General features: G+C 36.1%; 1 pseudogene across 1 annotated transcript; it reads left to right on the top strand.

The window, feature by feature from the left end:
* Nucleotides 1–835: 835 nt before the first annotated feature.
* LOC147512527 (DEAD-box ATP-dependent RNA helicase 17-like) lies at nt 836–4,816 on the top strand (annotated as a pseudogene). The gene is made up of 6 exons (XR_015216094.1): nt 836–933; nt 1,041–1,408; nt 1,489–1,565; nt 1,644–1,886; nt 3,592–3,839; nt 4,569–4,816. The product of XR_015216094.1 is annotated as a DEAD-box ATP-dependent RNA helicase 17-like (transcript).
* The last annotated feature ends 1,598 nt before the right edge of the window (nt 4,817–6,414 follow it).

The following is a 6,414-nucleotide window of genomic DNA, read 5'->3' as shown; positions in this document are numbered from 1 at the left end:
TACTATATTATTGTATGAGATATAGTTCTTTAGAAGTTTTCATCATCTTTTTTCTTTTCTTTTTTTTGATTGGTAAGCCTGTTTTAAATGAGATCAGTAACTCTTTGATGCTGGCAGGTTCGAGCTCCAGACCTTTGGTATCATCACCCAAAGGTTTTACCGACTTTGCTAGTCGGCACTTGCATCTCTTCTTCTTGTATGACCTTTTACTGACAATGTGTTTATAGCTTTGCTACTTGTACAACGTGTGAATTACGTCTGCAGGTTCATGACATCCTGCAGAAGTTACTCCATCATTTCCACTAGATAGTTCCTGGTTATGTGATGGGTGGTGAAAGCAGGTCTAAGGAAAAAGCCAGGTTACGAAAAGGTATGGAGCAGTATCATGATGTTATATTTTTTGTTTGCGCTCAATGTTTAGATGATGTTTAATTCTGGTCAAGACTTGGGAGGTTGGGACCATGGTCTTGGGTTTGATACCCACCTTCACGGTGGGAAAATGGGATTTAAGGATGAAAGTTCTAACTATCAACACAAAAATGTTATGGACAATACCTATAGAATACCATCAGTTTCTTAAAAGCAGGGCTGGAAGAGCTTGGTTTTTTAAAATGTAAAAAACACAGCTTTATTTGATGTATGTATATTCACTTATCCTGCAAGTTCATCACATTATTATGAAGGCACATCAATATAAAGCATTAGTTCCCTCTAATCTATTATGGCGATGTTCCAGTACATTTTAAGGAAATCGTTAATGTATACTTTTCTGATCACTTTCACTTCTATATGCTATGTCTTTTGACTTGAATTTGTTTATACAAAAATATCTATCCTTGTTGCAACACCTGGGCGTCTTTTGGACCACCTGAAGAATACAACATCTTTTGTGCATGCTAATTTGTGCTAGATAATTTTTGATGAAGCAGATAGGTATAATATGGTGTAGTGGCACACTACCTAGTGAACAACTACCCAAGATCAGGATAATTTCAGTTCATTTTAGTGCTAATCATATCTATGTGAACTTTCTGTTGCAGGATCCTGGAGTTGGGATACGGTAAAGAAATAGAAGAGATACTTGGTTTTCTCGGTTCAAGAAAAGATGGAGGTGTTTCTAAAGAAAATGCTTTCTCAAAGGATTCTAAACCCCAAAGGCAGAACTTGCTGTTATCAGCAACCTAGAACGATAAAGTGAGTCATTTAGCTAAAATTAGTTTAGAAAATCCAGTTATGATTGGTATCGATGAGACCAAAGTTTCTACTGAGCTTTCCAAACGATCAGGTAAACATCTTAAGTCGATCGGATCTGACGTGGATGATGGGTCAGAATTTATAGGCAAGCTTCCAAACTTTTCAGAGGCAGATTATAACCTACCAACTCAATTAATCCAGAGATATGTGAAAGGTACCTCTTTTCACAGAAAACGTTAATCGGTTGAGCTATAGCATGACGATGTTATTAAATTCTTATAATATTTTTATCAGTATCCTGTGGCTCACGGCTTGTAATTCTTCTATCCATTCTGAGAAATCTTAATGAAAGGGAAGCCGCCTCCCAAAAGGTAACTCAGACTCTTACTTGTCAGATTTATTCTCTTGACGCGTGCAGCTTGATTTAAGTTTTTTGCTTCTATACACAGGTTGTGGTGTTCTTTTCAACACGTGTAGATTTCTATCCAAAATTAGAATTGCACCAAAAGAAGGCTTTTAGGTTACATGGAAACGTGGAACACGAGGGCAGGAGGACCGCATTTCAGGGTTTAAAACAGAGAAATCAGCTATACTGTTGTGCACAGATGTTGCTTCGAGGGGCTTAGATTTCCAAATGTTACATGTATTATCAAGTATGACTCCCCAGGGGAGGCTAGTGAACATGTGCATAGGTATCTTTAAACTGCCCTGTTTGGAATTGTCTTGCTTTGTTGAATTTTTTCTTAGTGAGCATATTTGGTTACTACTTTCTATCCTTTCTGAGATAAACAAAATAATTATTTTTCTCCCGTGGCTTTTATAATAAATTTTGATATATTAATGAAGCAATGCTGCATTAGGTTTATGGGTTTATTTCCCTCTCTATTATCTTGTGTTGCAAGTTAAAAGGTTCATTTTCTTCATATTTCACATCAGCTGTTGATAACATAAAATTAAGTTGAATGATTTGGACATTCTTATTAATTTTATTGATCTCATTAATTCTTCCATTGGAATAAATGTAAAATCTCAAACTTCGGCTTTTATGGTATTGATAGCAATATAATTTAATGGGCTTTGAAGGGGTTAAAGTGTTGGGTCCTTTTAGCATGAAGTTTGGACTGGGGATCGATTCAATTTGTTGGGCCAGGTTGACCCATTGATCCAAGGTAGTAGAATTCAAAAGAAGTTAGAAACACTCATTTTAGGTCGGTTCTAATATATCCATTCTTGATGGGATAATATCAGATGGGTTAATCCTCTTTGTTCATCATTTCTTATTCATTTTTTTACAACCTAACCGAGAGAGGAAATGAGAGGGTCTAGAGTTCTCTACTGCTTAGACCAAGACACCTCATCAATTCAATATTCAAGAAGTAATGTGAAGAAAGAAACCAGTACGTATAGTTATGTATTGTTTGAGTGTAACACATAGGTCATATCATTTTGATGTACCATGTTTGAATGTATTCTTATGATTAAGATGAAAAGATCATTAGTTGATATACCATGTTCCTATACTGATTTGGTATGAATTAGGTGTAAGTCAGATTAGTGTATCACTCATTCTTGCTGTAAGATATATGTAAATGTGCTTTTGACCTTGTTTATTACTTTGTAGAGTTTATTTGGTTGGATTCTATGTAAATGTTGATTTTTATTTTGAAATTGTTGTTTGAGATGATCCATTTATTGAATAGTAGGCTTCAATTATGTATTGCCATATTGTTAGTATTATTTGTTATACCTAAATTGAAGATAAGTATGAATGTGTTGTTTCTCATTTCATTGATGATTTGTTTTGTAGTGCATGAGTTATGACATATACTTATGTGAATTGATGTAATGAAATTCTACTTCTTCTGTGTTGGTTTGGTTTTAATTACTCGTGCTACTACTTTTAAGTCCCGTTGTAATTATATCTGATGTTGTAAGTGGCGACCCTATTAATATGATATTGTATTTGTTATTTATGGGTTCTATTCCCTTGAAAGTTATTTAGACATGCTTGTAGAGTTGACTTGCTGGGCCGTGGTTTTACGCCCTTACCGATTTTTGTAGGTGTTTTATACTTGATCATGCGGAGAGACAGTTGGGGCATTGTTCGGTTAGAATTTATCTTTGGACACTAGAATTTTTTATATATTTGTTAGTGATTCACATGTATTTGACTTATTGTAATGATTCATTTTGTAAGCCAGCTACTTGACTGCTCTGGCACTTGTCAAGACGGTTAAGTAGCTGGGTTCTCCTACTCATTATATCTTGGGATGGTCAGCTAGGATATAGTGGGTTTGGGGGCGTTACAATAAAGGTCAGGGTGATTTTCTCATATAAAACTCTCAAATGTTCCCACAATTATGTTACAGAGTAGGAAGAACTGCCCATATGTTACAGAGTAGGAAGAACTGCCCGCTTAGGGGAAAAGGGAGACACTTTGATTTTTTTACAACCAGTTGAAGTGGATTATTTGCAAGACTTGCAGAAACATGGTGTATCACGGACAGAGTATCCCCTACTCATGGTCTTAGACAGTTTTCCTTTGTCCAATCAGAGGCATCATATCAAGAAGTTTATTTCGATAGAGAGGCATCCATGGGTGGTTACCTCTTCAGAAGTCACTTGAATCCTTTATGTCATCAGAGGTATGGTAAACCTTTATATGTCATTCTTGTTACTTTGATAAGTTGGGTTGGTTGTGGACTCTCCATTACTAACCGTGCTAGCCGCTTCAATGGCGTGTGGTCTTAGCTTTGACAACTTGTCGTCATCATTGTGGATCTGTTTGGCCTCAATAGAATTTGTATTACTTAGATCGCTACACAGTTTTGAAAGTCCGGGACAAGTAGTTGTATCTCCTGAACAAAATTAGTTTGTTGATTGTTTAGTGCTTTTATTTATTTATGTATTTAATGTTTAAAGATTAAAAGTCTTCTGTAAATTTATAGTTTTAAATCAAACTTATATTTTTAATATAAAAGGCCATATGTAAATATGATTGGGTAAATTAAAGGGGAAAATATTCAAGCAATTTAATTCCATCTTTAAATTTACAAAGTCTGATTGAAGTTTTCCAAAATTTAATTGATAATAGAATAGCTTAACTTTATAATAGACAGAAACTAGAAAATTAATTGACTAATGGGAAAAAAAGTATGTGAAACTGAGTCATTTATATCAAGATATCGGGGTTTGGAGCTTCAATTACTCCTCAGGTCTTTCCATAGGACCATTGGGTCTGTAATGCGTGACTATGTATGTACCTTCTTAATTTTTTACAGATGTGTCCTGACATGCAGTTATGTGTGTGCACCTTATTGAATTTCATATACTTCATTCCCCACATTTTGTGAAGTCTCTGATTTTTATTTCAGTCAAAGCTAAAGCAGCAGGCAAAAGATGCATTTTGCTCTTGGGTTTGAGCTTACACTGCTCATCGTGGTGAGTTAAACAGGATTTTTATGGTTAAGAAACTTCACTTGGGACATGTGGCAAAAGTTTTGGGCTAAAAGACCAACCATCATTGGTTGGGGATCGCTTTCAAACGCAATTCAAGAAGAGAAAGAAGGAGCAGAAGCAGCGAGGGCTAATGAAAAGAAGGAAATCGTTAGGAAAAACATGAACGCGGATAATACCAGGTACTGACCATTGCTTCTATTAGTTAAGTGTATGGCTAAAACCAGTCAGTCCACCATCTGATTAGGCACTAGATGGTTCACCTTTTACACCCCTACAGGCAGGCGCTTGAATGGATTTTATTTGCATGGGTAATGATTTTCCACTAGTTCTCCGAGCAAATAGTTGGATGCCGTTGAGAGCTATATCTGGCCTTTTACACCTTTACAGGCAGGCGTGTGAATGGTATTTATTTGCGTTGGTCAGGATTTTCCACCAGTTCCTTGAACAAATTGTTGGATGTTGTTGAGAGCTATATCTGAGCCTTTCATTACTTGGCCCGCTATTGGACTCTCTCTAGGGTTGAAGATTGCAAAAGGCCAAGTCCCACTGTAGCGGCAAAATATAACTATTTACTGCTGTGTCATTTGTGTTTTGTTTAGAAGATGTGTATTGAATAAAGAAAGAGTGCTTTTGAGTGCCCAAATTTTGAACGTAGCATAAGACTACAGATTGAAGTGTGTTTTGCCCATAGCTCATCTGGTTTTGGACTTATTGGCTGTCTTCTGTAACGCTAGCTCCACTAACTTTGTTACTTTCCGTTATGAAGCATGTAGTACTTAATTTCGATTTATTTACTTCATATGAAGGCATCAAGGCCCACACTATTGAATTTAACGGGCTGTTTATACACCACAAAGAAGCGTTTCCAGGCGAACTATTTGAAGTGTTTACAGGATGGTGCTCCAGCCAAACTGTCTGGTGAGCCCGAGTGTACAGGACTACAAGTTTGGTTTTAAAAGCTAGTAATATTTACACGAAATTCACCTCTGAATGAAAACACCTTTTATGCCTAGTAAGAGCGTCTCTAGGTGGGGGAGGCATCAAGTGTGTCATATTTGAGGCTAACCTATTTTTATTTTGAATATATTATTTTGGTCAAAAGTGGGTCTCTTTAGTTTTTTAAATTATTAAAACTTTGTTTTGCCTAACAAAAAGTGGCGAGAGTTACTTAAAAAAAAACCCCAAGCCACACTACCACTTTCGCCACAAGTTGAAAAAGTCAAAAAAATAACCCACGCAACACTTCCACGCGCCACATCCTCATATGAAAAAGCAAATTTGTCTCCACGGATGTGGATGTGGCTAGACACTTGATGTCTCTATGTTTAATTACCTCTACCTAGAGATGGTTTTGGCCGAAATTCCGAATGGTGGAGGCAAATTGACAGTTGATGCCTCCACCTAGAGATGCTCTAAGAGGTATAAAGAGACCTTTTTGAGTTTTGCAGTTGTCTATTGAAATTTAAAAAAAAATGAAAGTTGATCTTTATAATTGTGTAGGATTCATGGGAGAAAACGTCTCAACATACTGTTAAGTGGGAGGGGAAACAAACAAGTTCCGTTGTCAATAGAGAACTGGCTTTCAGTCTTTTGTGTTGACAGTTGAAACTCTAATACGGAGATAGTTAACTGCTAACTTTCTTTTTATGATTTTTTTTTCCTGATAAAGGTTATTATTATTACTATTATTGTCTAATCCATTACATATTCCTAGCATATGTGATACAAAGTTTGGAGGAGAGTTCAACCAGAAAGACATTA

This window comes from Coptis chinensis, chromosome 3, assembly GCF_015680905.1.
Source record: "Coptis chinensis isolate HL-2020 chromosome 3, ASM1568090v1, whole genome shotgun sequence".
NCBI lineage: Eukaryota > Viridiplantae > Streptophyta > Magnoliopsida > Ranunculales > Ranunculaceae > Coptis > Coptis chinensis.
The sequence above is the reverse complement of the archived record's forward strand: the minus strand, read 5'-3'. Positions and strand labels throughout refer to the sequence as shown.